This window comes from Epargyreus clarus, unplaced genomic scaffold, assembly GCF_041222505.1.
Source record: "Epargyreus clarus isolate Ecla_fem2 unplaced genomic scaffold, WU_Ecla_fem_2.2 ptg000008l, whole genome shotgun sequence".
Lineage (NCBI taxonomy): Eukaryota > Metazoa > Arthropoda > Insecta > Lepidoptera > Hesperiidae > Epargyreus > Epargyreus clarus.
The window spans coordinates 9,797,245-9,818,604 of NW_027332216.1; positions in this window are offsets into that span (position 1 = coordinate 9,797,245).

A 21,360-nucleotide genomic window follows, 5' to 3' on the forward strand; every position below is an offset into this window, starting at 1 on the left:
GGATTCGGGGTGCTGCGTTCTGATGCATGTCAATATGTTAATTGGTTGGATTTGTCCGTCAAGTACCCACCATAATGAGACTAATAATATTGTAGGCGGTTTCACATGAGATCTATTTAACTGATGTTACTGTTTTGTTATTGAAATTGTAATTTAGAACGAATGTTGTACCTAAGGTCATACTAGACTGGAACATGGGAATCATATTATTCTAATATATTCCGTGGTCGGAATGCATGCTCTACCTTAAGCCTGAAATCACTGTAATTAACCAAATTTCGGTGCTAAATACCTTGAAATAGAAGATAGAAATAACTGGAGCGATTTAAATGCATTTGCTAAAGGCTTCCCAGGAAATTGCGCCAGTTACGAAAGGCCAAACGTAGAAGGTTCTGATAAAGCTATATATTTTCACCGTTTTACAACGTGGATTTCACGAAAATTGAACGAACCCGGCCAAATTTCCGTAATAATGATCCCTCATAAACATTGCGTTTTACCACTAAAGTAATGCGGTCGTAAAGTAGGACAGTTCACAGCCCGAATATTTATGAGAGTATTAAATATGTACTAATTGTTATTATTATAACCTGACAAGCGAGTAAATAAACACATGCGTAAGCCCATAGTTCATTGAGTTGTCGGTGGCATTCATATTAATTTTTTATTACAATACATTTTATGTTCTTATGGACCTCGTTCACTAAGGAAAACTTTTCTATGTGTTTATCCAGGTCGTAAACTATCTATGTGTGAGATTTTATCCAAATCCGATCATTAGTTTTTACAGGAAAAAGTAACAAGTATCCATGCATCCTTAAAACGTGCCCGTGGACATCTGTCCACTAATAATTACTACATTACTATGCATTACTAGCCCTAAGGTTTGACCTGGACCGCCTCGAAAAAGTAAATTTGTTTTACTGTACATTACAAAGCAGAATACGGTAGCAACGCTACTAATGTAGAGATATGGGTGGTGATTATGCAGTAAGGTACCTAAGTTTGAAATATAGTTTTAATCTCCTTTTTATTTCATCTGATATTTTAATAAAAATCGAATCTCTTTAAAATCTCATCTATTCTCAGTGAGACAAACGAGACTAGATCTTCTTTAATTAAAGTTAAAGACATCTAAACAAGTGACCGAGCTCACCTTCAGTCATTAGGTAAATGAATGCTTAGACTAAAGTACTCTGTCGTAAGTCAAGTACTTACTTAGTACCTATAATATTGCTATATTCAAACTAACGCCAATTGTTACACTATTATAAATTAAAGAAAGTATTCAGTAAATATTATCAACTTTATTCAAACATTAATATTTAAAACAAATATTTTTACGGGTCGAACAGAATGATAATAGTTCTAATACACAAAACTCGTTTATAGTCTTAATTCTTTTGGTTATCTTAAGTTTATCGTTATCCTACGTATAACTTTTAATATAAGGTATTCAGACTACTTTGACTGTTATAATAATAAATCTTATATGTTAGGTTTGATTTATGTTGCTTTATGTTCAAGAAGTTTAATTTTAGAGTATATTACACAAAACAATAAAGTGAGTGTCCGTGACATAGTAATAAATGGATAAAGAAAAAATACTTCAAGAAAACTATCAAATATTGTAAGAAAAATGATATCCTACGTAATAAGAACAGTGCAATACTTAGCTGTACGTAGTCTGTAATTAAAGTTAAAGTTATTTTCAAAATATTTTTTTTTTCACTTAATCTTTATATTTTATTATCATTGTAAATGCAATATTACAAGTTAAAAATAAATATGATGCTATACATATATGAAGCCTATTAGCGTAGTACCGGGGTCACTTATTAAAGAACTCTTCCACTTTAATTAAGGAAGCAGACGCAAAGAGACACCACGCTGGCTAAGTTGCTTTTGCAATCACTTTTATATTACTTGGTGAAGTAATTATGCTTTCAGACTTAATATCATTTAGAAATGTCAAACGCTTAAGAAATGGGGGTCTTTTCATTAAAACTTGCAAGAGTTTTTTTTATAATATAGGAGTAGCAGACGAACATGCAGTCCACCTGATGGTAAGTGGCTACTGCCGCCAGTGGACATCTGTAATCAACCCCAGATAGGATTAGATATTCCTACCTGAGGTCGGCCACAGATGTGCCGCTACCCCTGAGGACTACGCTGGAACGCCTTGGAAAAGTATGATTCTCTTACTACACCCTTCAAAATGGAACACAGCAGCGCCTAACACTGCTGTTATGAGGCAGAAACAGGTGTGTGTGGCGGTGGTGCCGCCGGAGTCGAACCACATGGGATTCTACCAATTTCAATCTTCTTCCACAGTATTGGCCAATGAGTTCTCTGTTATGAGAAAAATTAAAACAGAACTGGTTAAGTGAGTAGGCAAGTTATTCCTCAATATCCCTTATTATCTTTATTATTGTGGGTGTAGATTTAGCCTATTTTGAAATCAATTAATTTTTTCTCGGATTCTTCTTTTTTGATCTCGGTCAAACTTATCAGAACAAATATTTATTTAAAAAGATAATTTAATATCCTGGATTATGGCTAGAACTGACAGTCCAAGCAGATTTACTCTAATATCGCAGAAATTTCTAAGGTCCGTTAATCAGTTTCTTTCGCTTGCTCAAAGAAAACTTGACACTTATTAAATTGAAATAGTTCTACTCTCAACGAAACCTCGTTAAAAAGGTAATAAATATAACAGCTTTCAGTCGCAAATACAAATTATGCCATTTTAAAATTTCAATTCAACTCTAGAGTTATTCGATAAATCAAAGTAAAGAGATTTTCTTATGGATAACCTAAATTGGGATAGTACTTATCGAAAACATAGCTGAATTTGAATAAATGCAGCTGATTTATTGGCTTAGGGCGATATATTTATAAGTCGTTCCAACTTACTCTTAAGGTAGCAACGCATCTATTTCCAACCTCAAACAGGACTCTAAATAATTTAATCCTATCTGGAGTTGTACAAGTGTCTAATGACGGTCCCAGACACTTACTATAAGGTGCACTGCATGTTCCTTTTCTATTCCTCTATCATAAAGAGGTGATTAAAAATTATTTGGCAATGAGATTTAAACAGGATTGCAGGTAGCTGACTTAACATTTGATATAAAGATACGTTTTCATTCAACCGTAATAGCAACATAGTTGCAGGGTTTACGGCGCCATCTTACTTGCACTTGAGTGCATTGAATGGTCCAGGCCGTGCGACCGCAAGCTATCTGCGGATTCGATCTGTAGATGTACTTAAGGTAAGGCAATAAAACGGATAAAATGGAAAGGTATGTCTTATTTAGAACGATTCTAGAAAATAGGTCGTGTTGGAATAGGTTAATTGTGAAATCGTAGGTTTGTTACACGACATATTTATTGCTTAAAACTGAAAAGTATGAGTTATTACTAAACATTTGCTCAAACGACACGATCTTTTCGGGTTCATATTCTTTTGTAGCAAAAAAAATTAACAAGTGTACATTTACTCGATGTTCTAATAATGTAAGTTTTCAAAGCAAGAGTCAAATAATTATTCACTAATTTAACCATAATCAATCAACCATATGCAAGCCGAGATATTAGAAGATCAATGACACCTACTGGTATGCCTGCCTAAGGTATCTGATTTCAAATCATACTTTAAAATTGTACAAATCAAATCAAATCATTTTTTTTTATTCAAAATAGGTTCTTTACAGAGCACTTTTTGAATGTCAGAACAACTACCTACCACTTCACAAGGTGTTTCGTTATGGAGAAGAAGCGGCGAAAGAAACTCCATAACACACATCTTTTAAAAAAAAATGTTTTTGACAGTGTTAACTTAACGTAATGGTACATGTGGAGCCTGGAGCTAATTCAGCTTTTTTACATAGCGTTAGTTTAACGACATATTTAAACTTTTTTCTGTGAGATTCAAAATGTGGTCGGGTATTTTATTATAGTAGCGAATACAGTTGCCCATGAAAGATCTAGCCACCTTACATAATCTATGTTTAGGAATTGCTAATTTCTTTCTATTTCTGGTATTAAAGTTATGGTGGTTACTATTTTTTTCAAACATATCAGTGTGTTTTCTTACATACATAATATTTTCATAAATGTATTGACTATGCACCGTCAATATATTAATAGTGGGAAACAGTTCTCTTAGGGACTCACCACGCCGCAGACTATATATTGACCTTATTGCTCTTTTTTGAATAGTAAATATAGAGTCTATGCCAGCAGCAATACCCCACAGTAGAATGCCATAAGACATAATGCTGTGAAAGTAACTGAAATAGACAAGTCTACACGTAATGATAACAAAAAAAAAACAAATTTCATAGAACACTACTTTGTTTTTAAGCAATTAGTAACACAAAATACTCCACTACGGTTTCGAGATTAAGCAGTTTTTATCTAAGTGTGCTAAATGGATCATTAGTAGACGGTAGACGATTAATAAAGTATCCTTCGGGCGACTTAATCAAACTGAGACAAGAACGGTTAATCTAATTGCGATGAGAAGTTTTAAAGAAATCTCCAAGGTAAACGGGAGCTTAAAAATTGATGGTTGAAACGCCCATTAGAGTAAAATTTTCTGACGGTTCTTGTATTATTTGCTTTTATTACACGGAAATAATATTGTCAATAAGTTTTAAAGTTATTCATGACATACCTGTATTCAGGAGAAATATACTGTATTCCACTTATTCTACAATAATAGATTAAGAGACATAATATTAGAACTAAATTTATTTTTTTAAGATTTAGTTTTTAAATTTTAGTTTCTAAATTAAATTAAAGGTTGTAACCCTTGTGCGTTAAAAATATTCAGTTCTTTTAGTTTCCGTATCGTAATTATATCGTAATAGTACATGCGGAAATCTATATCTCTTATACATACGAGTAAGCACAAAAATCGAAGTAACTTTTAATCTCATGACTCTACGATTCATGATATGTCTAATATGGACAATATTACAGATATTAATTTCTGAAAAGAAGTGCCTTGTGCCTTCTACGCGATTTTTTATACAAAAAATGTTTAACTCAAAGGACTTTTCTCATCCAAAGATACATTAAGGTCCATCCTGTAATGGCAGCCTCTTTGTATCGCAAATTGAATCACGCGGCTAAGAGCGAGCGACACATTTGCTAAGTACCTCTGAGGCGCAACTAGCGGGCACTATGATTCAATTTTATTAATTACGTTTCAACAAAAAATAATATTGAAGAGTATAGTATTATTATAAAAGCAAAAACCGACTGCTCTTGATATAGCTTCCCGATCAGGCCTGTTTCTTCTACTTAGAAGAAGGGTACCTCTTATACTAAAATCCATGATCAGTTGTAGGGAGTACTAAAGAATGAGACATACGTTTATAACATTATCCTTCGCAGTTGGATTATTTATTTATTTTTGTATTGATTTATTAGGTAATCCAACAGCGATACATTATATACAGTTTCACAATATATACAGTACAATATACATTCACAATATATACAGTATGTTGTAGATTAAGCCAAAACAGGATTACCCAATTAGTGTAGGCGTTTATGCGTACGTTCGTGCACATGTGTGTGTGTGTGTGTGTGTGTGTGTGTGCGTGTGTGCGTGTGCGTGTGTGTGTGTGTGTGTGTGCGTGTGCGTGTGTGTGTGTGTGTAATGGGAAAAACTCAGAATGTGAAGTACGTACCTACGATTTTTTACGAAACAGAATTTGAAAGAGTGTTTGCACTCCATCTTATGATGAGTGGCCATTGCCGTTCATGAACAAGTATCTGGAGTAAACTCAAGATTGTCCTTCGAAGTGCTACCTAAGGTCACAAAGATGCTTTGTGACTCCACAAGACTAATTTGGAATACATCGTATAAGTAAAAGATATTTACCTCACCTTTCAAACCAGTAGCGATTTACATTGCCGTTAGTACCTCTGTGGTCGAACGGGTTGTACCAATTTTAGTTAACCTATTGAATGTATATGGGATCAAAAATATGGTAAATACTAATGGTAAAATTTAACAAGATCTAATTTAATGCTTCATTTTGCTTATTTCACAAAAGAAGAATTAATTTTAAATGAACCAACGCGTAACGTGTAAAGTGTGTATAGTTATGGTAATATAATTTTATGTTAAAACTGTCTCATTAAAAATCCAATATTGCAGCCAATTATCCAAGGTGATTTCTCCAATTAGTCTGGTAACTGGTATTCACACCGGCGTAGAACACAGGTGCTGCCAATCGCTCGATTAATGAACGGGGTGAAGTTTAAAGGACTGATATAACTTTGCAGCTTGTCCAATATTGTATGTAGTATTTTGTAGTGCTTTATTTCTTATAATACTCGTACTGTCCGATATCATGTTTATGCCTTCCTAAGAATAATCTAAGTACTTTATGAATCGTTAAAAATTTTCAGCAATTTTAAATTTCTTCATTACCCGAAAAATGTTATTTTTTTTTAAAGACAGACAGTAAATGGAACGGAGGGAACGGAAATCTGAGTATTTCTCAAAAAAAAAAAAAATAACAATCTTAAATTATTTTGTTATAGCATCAAATAATATGCCTAGTGCTGAAAAAAAATTTACAGGAAAATTGATTCAGAAAATTATTTATCTACTACCATTAATATTGTTCTGGTGACGTGAAAATCCGCAATAGTTTCTCGTGATTTAAACTTCTCAAAATACTGTTACCTGTATCATCTATACCTCCATTATATAACATTTACCTTACACACAAATTGCAGTAACGCTACGCTTTGAGTAAGCCATGTGGGCAATATATTCTGACGTATATAAAGAGCCTCGTTTATCCAGTGGCTTAAAATTTACATCGCGAAGCCTTCAAAGCGTAGCTTGTTTGATTCTCTTCAAAATGGCTTCCTTCGCCGTGAAGAAGCGTTACAATACTTTATGGGGAAATTCAAAAACGTTATGCTACATTTTCTCCTTAATGAAATGAGAATTCGATTTAAAACTTAAATTGAAAAAATATTGTTTTAAAATTTACAAATACTTACAGATGTTTTAAACATATAAGTAGTATAATATAGTAATCGTAGAAAAAAGATAAAAGCTTTCACAGCAAGCCTTTCTTTGGTTTCACAAAGCTAGTGTCATCTATTAGTTAGGGTAGTCTAGAAAATGCTCCAACACGCTATGTGGTTTGAAAACACTTATATCTCTGACAAATGGTGATAATTGGTTAGTTTATGTATATATAAATCAAAAACAGTGCAATGTTTGGTGTCTGAAGATACAGTACGCGTAGTGTGTTGTGATATTGTACCAACAAAGCAAAACGATCTAGACGTAGGGTAGATATATTAATCGACAACTAGTGCTTGTCAAATGATTTTTTCGTCACCGCGGTCTCATCGTGACCACGATCCATGTAACTCGGTCGTGGTCACGATGAGACATCATGGTCGTGGACACGATAACAGCAAAAAAAAAGTTAGAAGGACCCGAAATTATTGTGAGTACCCTTTACATTATAAAAGGACTCGGAAAAGGTTAATTTGCTACTACTCAATGATAGTAGAAACCGACTGTTTTGAGCCCTGTCTGTTTGCCTGTATATTGATGTATCTTGCCGAAAATTAATGACAAAATATTATGGTTTTTCAAATTTACGTAATCTATGAACCGCTTCATACCGTTTGCAAATAAAATTTAAATATTTATGTACAGTCAAGTACGTGGTCTGGACGTGATATCCTCAAAAAGTGACGCGTGTAGAGAGGAATTTGCATGGACAGCAAAAGGGTGTCGAGACGCGCCCTCAATTTTATCACAGTACCTACTTATTTAGAATGCAGAGATTTTTATGAACAAGTGAAATGCTTAGAAGGGATTCCAAAAATAGAATATATTCTTCCATAATCATCAACATTTACAATAATACATCTTTATCCACTAATTTATCACACATCCTTTATAAAATAACTTGTGAAGATCAGATGACAATTTTATAAGTCAAAGCAAGAATGAATATTCCAAAAATATTAAAATATAAAAAGTATTTAATAAGTAACATACATGATCAATAACCAGTAATTACGAGTATATCGTTCATCTATGAATCACTGTGATATAACTGTAACAAAGTAAGCTGAGTTTAAACCTGACGATTTTTGCGTTATCTTTTTAGCATTTATCTATCTTTAAAATCAAATTACATTAGTGGATGTGAGATCTAATCCATTAAATATTCAGATTAAAGCGCAAAGCATACGAACTTTATTTAGTATGTAAAAGAAATCTCATTTGTTAAGTGTTGCCGTCATGGGGGATTTTTAGAAGATTACTTTTAAATACGAGGCTCGAAAATGACTAATCTACGAAAAATCTGTGATAACCAGTCGTATTGAATTAGGCTTTCTCCTCTTAATCTTGATTTAACGGTGAAGGGTATACTATTAGGAAATCTACATATATTCTGGTGAGTTCTTTTTTTTAATAATATAGGAGTAGCAGACGAACATGCAGTCCACCTGATCGGCAATCAACCGCAGATAGGATTAGATATTCCTACCTGAGGTCGTCCACAGATGCACCGCTACCCCTGAGTACTAAGCGTGAACGCCTCGGAAAAGTCTGTCTCCCTTACCACACCCTTCAAAACGTAACACAGCAGCGCCTAACACTGTTGTTATTAGGCTGAAATAGGTGTGGCGGTATCACCTTCATAAAAAAAGTCTTAGTACCTTCCAAAAAAAGTCTGATGATTCGCCTTATATTTATGTGGTAGATTATGACTAAGAATTGTTACAATAATATAAGATTCTATTGCATGATTTCACAATTATTTTAATGATATTTTTAGATGAAATAAAAATGTGGTAAAGCTCGGTCGCTTATCAAAATATGACCGCAAGTTTAATAAAAATGTGTAAGTTGGCAAATATAAATTGTAAATTATGTGCAACATTTTATTAATGATTCGCTCGCGCTTCAGAATTTTCATATTCATAAAATAGGCAATGTAATATTTTAGAACGAATCCACGTAAAAACGGTTTTCGATATTATGAAACCGCGATTAAAATATAATCTGTGGTCATTAAGATGAAAGCCCAATCCAACAAAGAGTCTTTTGTGAAAAAATACTCAGTTCTCATTAGGAAGTCCAATTCATGCAATTATCCATCGATAATGACGCTTTTAGGGTGTGACATCAGAAATAATTTTCATAATCTTTGGGGATGGCGTCGACCGTACTAATGGCACCCTTATTAAATTGGGGCCAGTAATTACATCAAGTACTATTAATTTCGCGTGCCATTCGGTCCCTCGATAAAGGTGGTATGCCACTAATTATTAAGGTATGTTGAGATGTGGATTGTGGACTCATATATACAATTTCGATGTGATTGCTAGGTATATTAATGCATACATATTAATAATGTATTTATTTTTTTAATAACGATTTAACATACTTTTTGTAATTCAATAATATAATTCACGATTTTACTAATAACTACGAACCACTTCTTTTCTAAAAAAAAGGCACCTTTTACAAGTTTTTATTTATACTGATTTGTATTAGGCTGTTTGAAGTCGAATGTCCCCCTTAAATTTTGTCATTATGACCAATTTTTGTACTTCTAGTTTTGTGAATAACTTGACAGGAAGACGTATTTTCTCATTTTATAATCCAACCTGACTCCATACAATATATTGTGACTAACTTAGGCCAATTACTAAAGTTTCGTGCTCTGAAACGCAAACAATATTCCCACCATTTCATTAATGTTGGAATTTAATTTCATGGACTTCAACCAGTTTAGTTACACAAACATCGTGTCACTAGCAGGCAAAGTGGATTTAGGGAGCTCATTTCGTTTCATAATAAATTACTCAAACACTTGATTTGAATAAACATATTAAGTAGAAATATATGGATATGATTGCTGTACATCTCTTTGGCGTCACGTAAAAAGTAATAAGTTTTACAAGTGAAGAGCAATCCTTAGCTCCTAAGCAAATTCCACTGTATTCCATTGGACATAACGTTAAGTGACATTAGAATCGACTTAACTATCTATTCTAATGTTAGTTCGGTCTTGTAAGTACTATAATGTACCTACTATGATGTTAAATAATATATTGGCCTTAAAATGTTGGCTTCTAGCTGGAATAATTTAATTAAATGATGTACCTAGTCTCCTACATTAATATAGAAAATTATGTAAATGTCATTTATATTACTCTAGTTATAAAGCCTCAGCTAATCAGAAAACCTTCTAACCTATTTAATTTTGAGCATCACACAAAATCATTTTTCATTCGGTTTTAACTAGCGTGTTCTATAAAATAAAAATAAAGTCCGAGCTCAAAAGTATAGCTTAAACGAACGCTGTGAAAAATGTTACGAACTCCGCGATTACATAAACTAAATTTGAGGAAATAAATAGGTAAAGTTTTCTGAAAGTCTTTTCATCGGAACGCGTTTGGCAAATGAACACTAGCACCGCGCCAAAAAGTAGGGATGCGATTCTTCCCGAAAAAAATCGATTCTTGAATCGATTCGAATCGAAGTGTAATAAATTGATTCACATAAAAATCGAGGCCTAAAGAGTTGATCCTCCAAAAATCCATCTTCGATATTTTCAGCTACAAAGGGCGTGGATAGCGAATAAAAGGCGAAGAACTAAACTAGCACTGGAAATACGTATCCAACATTCAACCGACTTCGAAAAAGTCGACTTTCTATTTTCTAGGACGAAAGATCGATTCACTGAATCGATCCAAGATTCATGAAATAATCGATCTCTTTGACCCAAAAAAATAGATTCTTCGATTAATCGATCTCAGATCGCCATCCCTACCAGAAAGGACATCAAACTCCAAACTTATAACGCCATTACCGGCGCCCGCGTCCTCCATAACGCAATATTGAGTGTTCCGAATTGTCCAAATTGTAAGCGTTCTTCATTTCGGCTAAAATCCCATTATTGAGCAAAACCAAAATTGCTAAACTTTCCGCCATCAAGCCTCCAAACTTCAATTTAATGTCCTAAGAGATTGAGTATTTCGTTTTATTTATTACCTTTATTATTAATTCGTCAAGTTGAGAGTTCGCAGGCGATGTTGCGAGGGACCAACTTTTACAGGTGACACACTTTGAGACTTTTTATTGTTCCATGTTGAGTATTATATATTTATTTAATCAAACTCATAAATTCCTAATTTGTATCATAATCATATTTAATAACAACATTATTTACCAAAAGAGCTTTAAATACGATAAATTAAATTCATTGAATTTTTTTGACTAACATACTCGTAATAAATAATATGCTACATACCTAATTTTATATTCCACATGTTGTGATAAGAAAACCTACTTGAGTTTTAGATTAGGGTTTAGCTTAGATTTAGTTGTCAAGATGAAGATTAACCATTTAAGTGTTAAAAAAACGAGAAGTAAAATCACCTAGAACCTATCAATTATTATGAAACTAATTTGAACCGACCATTAGAACGAACGGAATAAATTATTCCGAAACAAATAAATTAAAAGTTTGATTAACAGACTCACGAAATTCATCACGAAGAAATTATCTCGAAAATTTGCAATGTAAATTTTATTTAACGCACCTCGCCTGTCTAATTATGAAGATCAGTATTCGGTTAGAAGGTAGCGAAAAGATTTTTTAATCTAATTCCACTTTCCTGTCATCGTTGATATAATAAAGGGTGTCTTAGTATTATACGAGTATATTGTGATAACGATTAAATTTAGATAAGACCGGACTGCTTAAAAATATAGCTTATGTCAGTCTCGCAATTTGGCGATACAATGACACCTCATAAGTATATTAAAATCCCTCAAGCCTTTTGGGCTGCAGGAGAAGCCAAAGAATGAAATGTTCTGACATTCATACGTACTCACGACAATCCAACGTCACCTCATATTTTAAAATAAGTTAAGTCGTTTTGGGCTGCAGGACATACTAAGGAATTAAACATACTGACATATGCACATATATCACATGCATACATAAATACATATTCACATACGCTTGAAAAGGATTACCCTTTAGAGACCAATAAAAAATTTTCATCATGAACGTCGATGATGTGTACATTTTATGACAATACCTGTATTACGTCTACGATAAGTTTACGGCAGTGTTCAAAATCTTCTTATAAAATCAATATAGGATTTTCAAGACACTGACAATTCGGACGTGGTCATGATATCCTAATCAATATCATCCAAACATTCCACTAAAATCTGTTTATCATTGAACTACTACTATTTGATCGGAACATAAAACGTGCATTTTGCAAAACTTATTTCACACGGCACTGACTTTCATTTAAAATTTGAAGCGGGCTTATCCGTATCGCGTACCAGTACACAAACAGAGTTTATCCGGAAAAAATCATGAAACGTACCTTTGTAGTTGTTGCCGCTCAATAACCGGGTAAGAGCAGCTTGTAATGAAATGCCAAAAAAAACTGAAAACTTATAAATCTGAGTATTATCGTATTTCCAATTCATTTATTGGCAAGTAATATTAGAAGGTGGTAGAACCCTTTGTAGTTCGACTCCAGCGGCACCACCGCCACACCTATTTCTACTTAATAACAGCAGTATTAGGCGCTGTTGTGTTCCGGTTTGAAGGGTGTGGTAAGGGAGACAGACTTTTCCGAGGCGTTCCAGCGTAGTCCTCAGGGGTAGCGGCGCATCTGTGGCCAACCTCAGGTGGGAATACCTAATCCTATTTGGGATTGATTACAGATATCCATGGGCACCAGTAGCCAATTAGCATCAGGTGGACTGCATACTCGTCTGCTAGTCTTATATTATGAAAAAAAGGTACTTAATGGTTTTCCGAACTAAACTGGACTTGATGGTATCAGATTACGTTCATGAAGTAACGTTAATTTACACCCAATAGAAATAGGAGTAGCAATGGTACCTTCCCCATAAAACATAAAGGTTTAATAAGATCACTTTACAAATTCTAATATATGTTTTGATCATAGTTCTTATCATCTAATGCCCATAATATCACGGTTTAGTGTCAAAAAATAAAACCAAAAGATTAGGCACAAAACAGATGTCACTGAAGTCAAAGTTGTAAATTTCGTATGCGAATAGGTTCCGATGTAGTTTCAAAATTTATCCGAACACTGTGGTTGCTGTGTGGAACATTGTTGTTCTAACACATTTCAGAAAGGCTAAGGATTTTGCTTAAAATATGTATGATACTTACTAGATTAATAAATTACTTTTTTATGCTAACCTTTAAAATTACGTTTTTAATTTTGAAATACTAAAATATTAGGTATATCGTAAATATGTGAAAAGTTGTAATTCGTTTATGTTTGTTATTAAACCATTAAAGTATTAAAATTGAAAATTAATTCCAGACGATTGACGTAAATTATTTATTATTTTGATTTTCACTGTGCCTGTTATTTGTAATATGCGAGCGGCAAATTTTAAGGTACATTTTCATTCTCACACAGTTACGATTTTTATTTTTTATGAAACAGGCAATTGTTCTACGAGTATATTATTTTAAATAAACCTTTCCTTTTCCTTTATTTAGTTATACAAAATATGTATTTAAATACACAGGTTGTCAATAATAATAAGCAAATGAAATGAAAACAAATCAGTCGTGTACCGTACCTTATAAAATTTTACCTTAAATTTGTAAATATATTTTTCAACGGAATGTATTTATTTCTCATAATCAAATTGTTGTTCCATTAAATATAAGAAATTTTGTCAATTTAGTCACTTCAATAAGGATACTTAAAATGGAAAATGAAGTTGAAGAAGTCAATTAGGTACATACCTATTATGACTAAATTAATTTTGAGACTAACTTGAATATAAGACAAAAATATATGTAATACAGTATGTAGTTTTATATTATTATCATATAAACGATAACTAACCTTGTTGTTGACCTTTAAAGGTGAACTGTGGCATCTCTACTATTACACATATTGCTGTCATATAGTAGAAGTGTGAAGTCCTTGAGTTAAATTTTCAGTGTCTATCAACTGTTTTACTACTTATTATGTTTTATTTCTGGTTACAGGCTTATTCCGGTATTTTGCGAGGCAATTTCTACTATCTTACTCAACGGGAATTGGCGAAATCAAAAGTATATTACGTACACTAACATCACTTGGCCAAGATATTGGCCTGATGGAACTTAGAGTTTTTTAAAAATAAGTACGTACAATGTATATAATTATAAACTATCTTAATTTATATCTTCCTCTTAAAAGACTTATAAATTGACGACTACCTAGGTAAGCCTAGGTTTTCGTGAATTCATAAGAATATTGTCGAGGTATTTTAACTGAGTTGTTTTTTGTTTCTCTTGACATTTTTATTTACTGTCACTTTATTTTTCACGGTGAAATGATGACAGTTATTTGTTACCGATATCCGAGCAATATTTTCTGATTCAATATTTTAATATTTTTTGTGAATCTATCGAAGACAAACAGTAAGGTGGCTAGGTGATCTTTTTCATGTAAATGAATGAAATTCTATTTTTGGAATTCATGTATTTATGGTTTGTATACGTATGCCATATTATTTGGTAGGTTTACGTTGTACGAAGTGGGACTCCATTTACCCCCAGTTGCCCACAGGTTTCGGTATTAATAGATACTATAAAGTATGAAGAAAATAATAATGTTTTTAAGTTTTCATCTGACGTTGAAATTAAACAAGAGAATCAAAATAAAAAAAAATAAATGAAAAACATCTAAAGTTTATCTACCTATGGCTTAATCCCACTATTATTATACTGCATTTACAAACCTATTGTTTTACATTTTTAATACAAACTTTTATTTTGCGCACCTTTGTAAAAATAAACATACTTTGTCAGGAGCACGTTCAAATTTGAATGAATGGAATGCTTCAACGACGTTCTGTACCCTTACCATGAGTTTTCAAAACATCCCACAATTTTACGTTACGTTTACTCAATCCAATATTCTGTTCCGTTTGCTTAGTAGACTGAGTAAACGTAACAATAAGTAAGTGCTCAAATCTTTCTGTCTGTCTCACATGTTCGCAAAAAAGAGAGACAAAACATAAAGCGCCATTTTGTCAATTTAGACATTTAATGTTACGTTACTGACACTATAGTTCTAATACAATCCGCTAGGGGCGCTGATTGGAAATGTGTGGGCAAATACGTAAACAAATACCAAAACAGTCATATTTGTCAAAACGTAAAAACTCATGGTAAGGGTACTGTTAGTAATTTTTACTGATGCACGCTCGGATAAATTGTTTGACAAATAGCGAATAATTCGTGGAAATGCACGTGAAAATAAACTTTTATTTTATTTTACATTCGTTGAAAAAACTATTTGTTACAATACAATAACAATCTAGTCATTTAGTAGCAATGAATCGCGTATTACTGTGGACACTATTTGTTGCTTTTAGTAATGTTGTACGCGTTTTGCTGTGGACTCTAAATCAAGGTGCAGGTAGCCGGGTTCGATTCCAGTTCAGACAGATGTCTAATTGATGAACATTGTTCAGGACTGGTTGTTTTTGTAGTTGTGTAGCATGTCCAACTTCAGGGAATTTCCGTAGCTTTACAAAGCAGATATATTATTCTATAATACACTTATGTATACTAAGAATTTAAACAAATTAAGGAACTCGAATTTAACCCTAAACTGAATCGTAAGTGAGAAATAAGGACTTTTCTTGACTAAAACAATTATAAAACACCTAGAAAAAGCCGTAGCAAAACTACTAGGAAATAAATTCTCCGCGTCCAGTCCACCTTTATAATAAACTACTTCGCAGCATTCGAGCAACAGATGGCGACAATGTGCTAAGTTCGGGTATAAATCAAACCCTTTTAATGTTCGCCCTCTATCGGTGAGGCTCGGTACAAGAAGGTGTTATGTTCACTTGTCTCATTAAAGAGATTGATGCGATATTACTCAAGCCCTTTACTCGCTTTAATTTATTATTCACTTTAGTTTAAGACTAAAGAAACGACTTATTTTACTTTCTGATGCCAAGACTATTGGTAATAGTAAGTATTAGTAATACTATTAGTAGTAGTAGTATTAAATTGAATGCTTAATAATATTTCCTTTCTTTATACTATTTTCATCAGCTACAGGTCTACAATAATAGGGAAAATGCATAATTAAAATATTTGCCAAACAAGTAATAGTTTAAAATAACAAACAATATGTACCTATTATCTACATTCAGTATTATGTTATGAGAACGTATTAAAGTTCACCGAAAATTTCATTTCGTAGCTCATAGCTTACTCGGGACAAGTGGAACAAATCCATTATGCTCGGTCTCTATCGGTGGCGTTCGGGTCAAGTAAGGTGATTTACCGAACCCATAAAGACAGGACTGGCTATATTACTCTTGTCAGCACCCTTCAACTGGCCAATGGCGGCTTGTAATGAAATGTAACTGGCGTTACACGCAAACTTTGAGATGAAGTGAAAACCGATATTTCTGAAGTTTGAGCTTCGGTTTTGTCCGGATTCGGTTTTGGTTGATCGGATTTTGTCGTGCCTATTTATAAAATATATACTAAGTTTTGTATGCACTTTGTGCTCTACTATAGTAGACTTTTTAGATAGTTTGTATATGCAGTGATGAATACCGTAAATAGATTTATAAAAAAAAAAGTGGTTTTACTTTAAATCGATCACAAAATATGCGCAATTCCTGAGTACTAAGATAGTCGCTCCAAGATCTAAGATCTACAATTCTATTAGGACTTCATTATTAATATTCATATGTTGTAGTAAATTCAAAATAGGACAAGATAACCACTTTCCAATGGTCTAATGTAGTTTCAAATAAAATCTTGCGTTGTAGTTCCAACAACTCAGTATTCTGCAGCACACCTACATTCATTCAACTTCGTAGTGTAGACTCTAACAACATACGGATACGATACGCTTCATAAGATATAGACGGCTTTGACTATCTCAGCATTCTGCTTGCAGCACACCTGTAAGCCTGCAATGGCCTACAATCTATGTATTACTAATATTGCTGAATGCGTCCAGAGTATGGACTATAGTTAAATTTGGATATGATATTATACTTTATAAGTATACCATACAGGTGGGTTGGAAGTGTAGTAATATATCACCATTTTTTACAAGCTTGCCTTGCTAGTTCCTTTTTTTTTGTTCCCGAGGGGGATCAAAAGGTACCCGATGCTGTGGGAGCGACACAGGGTTATGTGGGACTCTTACCGCACTAAAACCCCCCCGGTGGCCGTCCTCGCTGCGCTGCGTAGAGGACTCCGGGATCTCCAAAGGAACGCAACCGGAGTCCTCTTAGCCTTGCTAGTTCATATCTACGTGAGTTAAATCCTGCAACTGAATTGAACCAGTGAACCAAAGTGAGCTAAAGTCGACCAATTGCGCTAAAAAATTGCATACACGTTTGTTATGAATGACAATGCGTTATTAGCATAGACACCTACTGATGTATTTCTAAATATAATATACCGGACTACCAAAGATAGGGTCTAATTATTTTCTAGGAAAGCCCATTACATGAGCATCAATTGAAAGCTTTCATAGAAGAATACAAATTCCGGAAAATAGATTGTTTACTTTTTTTACATAAATTTATTCCGGTTATAAATGTATTCACAGTACAGAATAAAATTAAGACACAATCAGAAATTATACGCTTCATAAGTCACAAGTTTCATGAAGCATATCGACATTACATTGTTATGCCAAGATGTTTACCTATTAATAAAGTTCTCCATAGCTACTTTCGAACTTGGGCTCATAAACCAAATTATTGGAAACTGGGAATGTTTTATATTATCGCGAAATATCATAAAACAATAAAGTTGTATAAACAAATGACCCCCTTTGTTTCCGTTGACTTTCGAACAAAAAGGGCCAATAAGAGTTTGAGAGTTTCTTTAAGGGTAAAGGTAATTCTCTAAGGGTCTCCGTTGGTTTACTTAATGTCGACGGGGTTTGTTTAGGCGGCCCGACCAACACTAGATAATAACGCAATATAAATATTTCACTAACAAATCAAATTTCTCACGTCCTTGTTTACGTAAATATTATTGCACTTTGCAGATTTTTTTTATTGTTTAACCTAACGATTGGGCAGACTAACGGTTAATCTAAATATATATAACTCAAAGGTGACTGACTGACATAGTGCTCTATCAACGCACAGCCCAAACCACTGGACGGATCGGGCTGAAATTTGGCATGTAGGTAGATGTTATGACGTAGGCATCCGCTAAAAAAGGATTTTGGTCAATTCTACCCCAATGGGGTAAAATAGGGGATGAAAATATTACTTCGTAACGCGAGCAAAGCCGCGGGCAAAAGCTCGTAAATATATAAAGCAGAAGGAGTTGCCCCGCACTGAACTACCGCTTCGCTCTGTTCATGCCCAGCTTTCTTGTTGCCAACTTGGCCTTAACGTCCAAACGACCCCGGTACTGCACGTCACACGATATGTCAACGACCAAGGTTCCCCAGGATTACCAATGGTGAGCGGAATTCCATGGCATCGTAGCGCTATGACAAATGTTTTTTTTTAAGGGTAAACGCGCAGACATCATCTTGATGTAACATAAGTAGTAATGAGTATGATATATTTGATGTTAAGGGGTAGTTACTGTCCTATTATATCCTTATTTGAAGGGGGTAGCTGTTACACTTTGTCTAGAGCTACGATATCTCGTTAAATACTTGGCCTTTTATTCGGGGAGTCTGAGGTTCAAATCTCAGTCCTTGGACCTCGTACTTTTTAAAGTTATGTGAAGGAAAAATTCGCGAAGAAGGTTTTCAAGGGTGTGTGAAGAGTACCAATTCGCACTTGGCCAGCACTTTTTTTATAATATAGGAATAGCAGACGAGCATGCAGTCCACCTGATGGTAAGTGGCTACTGCCACCCATGGATATCTGTAATCAACCCCAGATGGGATTAGATATTCCCACCTGAGGTCGGCCACAGATGCGCCGCTACCCACCACCACCTTCAAAACGGTGGATTATGACCCGAACCCGTCTTAGATCCGGAGATCGTGCTCAGTAGAAGGACAATAGTTAATTAACGACGAAGCGCGATATTTCAAGTAATGCTCCTCTATGTCTATGCAGACCTATATTGGGTATTTGATAGGTCGATACAGGCCAATTATTGCACCTAAAGTATATAAAAAAATATTATTTGAAAACCCTTACAGTTACACACAATTTTTACAATAGTTTCGCTGAGTATGATACTCTAGAGTAAATTGTGACTACTAGACCAAGAATTTCTTTGCACAATAGCACTATGTAACCATTTAGAACGTGAGCGCTTCGTTAGTACAAAAATGTTAAAGGAAATTCTAGAGTAACTTCTTACAATGTACAATTTGTTGACACAATAGTTATTGCTGGTCTACTATTAACACGGTTCTGGGTTCGATTCCTGGTTAAGTAAAAATCAAATAATCTTTATTCTAATTTTCTTATATATGTTTTTGTGTTTTTTAATGTTCATAGAATTCATAAAACGAAATTTGTATATTGAATGCGTTGTTTGATAGTAAGTGATTATTGCTATACATTGACATTTGTAATCAAGCCCAAAAAATATTAGTGGCCTACCCCTTATTACACCCTTAAAAATAGAACATTGCAAACCTAAATACTGTTGTAATAAGGCAGAAATAGGGGCGAAGATTATTAAACTCTACACATATTAGATCGGAACCTGTTTATAATTGGAAATTTGGTAAATAAAACATGTAAAATATAACGCAACACTTCCTGATCAGTTCGCTAAGTAATTCGCCGAACAATGACAAGTAGGTATAAAGACGCCTGTCCCTGTAATTTCGGGACCAGAATAGGGCTACGGTATCCCCTGCCTGTCGTAAGAGGCGACTAAAAGGGGGCTTCCGGGGTTGCGGGCGGTAAGAGTGGGAGCTCGAACCGCCCGGTAAGCGACCCAGGGAAGGGCGGTATGTGTGGTCGCATACTGTCGTACGCACCAGATGGTGTGGTGAGCGTCAAGCTCACCTGGGCAGAGCCCGACGGGGCAACGCACTAAGAGGACTCCGGTTGCGTTCCTTTGGAGATCCCGGAGCCCTCTACGCAGCGCTGAGGAAGGCCACCGGGGGGGTTTTAGTGCGGTAAAAATCCCACATAACCTTACGTCGCTCCCACGGCGCCGAGTACCTTTTGAAGATTTCCCCCTCGTGAACAAAAAAAAGGTATAAAGACGCCGCATATGAGTACTCACACATCCTTTAATTTGTGCTGACAACCAACAGCCTGTGCAAAACGGACGAGCATCGTAGTACCGATTCCGCCCGACGAGGTTATTTGCATACTACCCGTCTCTATTCGTCTATATTCGACGAGTATCTAAACGTTGTATAAAACATAATTATGAAAACGTCAAAAACCGCACAATCATGATGTGTTATCAAAAAAGCAAAGTTCGTTACACCGAAGCCTGTATCTCGCAAAAACGGATTTTGAACTTCGCAAAGCTTTTTAGCAACCGATAATGAACGAGATGAACAGTTATTGATTGAGAGAGTTCCAAAATGGGTTTAGTTCTCCTAAAACAAGCTGAAGTTTGAAGAAGTCTTAATAGGGTTGTCACTGTGCTGGTTAATTATTTTATTGTACCCATATTTTAAACGAGAAATTTAATTAAATTAATTTATGAAAGAACAAAATATTGTGGTACAGACATTAAAATATTGTTTGATTCAGGTTTTAGTTTAAATTACTAATGGTGATCAAGTGACAAGTGATGATAAGTAAAATTAATTTTTTGGTCAGTAAATTTGTGTATTTATTCAAAATAAATGCAATTAAAAGACAGCATCCATATTTATCATATTATTTCTAACATTATTTCGTGGCATCATAGACACTTTTAGTTACCTATATAGTACACAATTTTGATATTGGCAACCCTAACATATAAAATAAAGGCAAAGTTTATAAGACGCTTGTGACAGTGGAGCTATTGTTTTCATATTGGCTTGGAAACTCGAAAATGCAGTGTAACTTATCCACTGGTTTGAAAATCCAATAACGCTTAGTTTGTGCGGCGGAAAAGATAGGTATGCTGATATTGTTTGGGAACTTAAATCTTGAAAGGTGTTTCTGCTATTTTCGACTGACTTCACAAAACTATAGAAGTTATCAATACACCACGATACGACGTGAATACGATGGAGACACGCATAGGAGAATATACTCAAGAATTTTTTATTTCAAATTAACAGAAATTAAAATAGATTTATGTCTAACCCGGGATCGAACTCGAAAGTCTCTGCGCATCA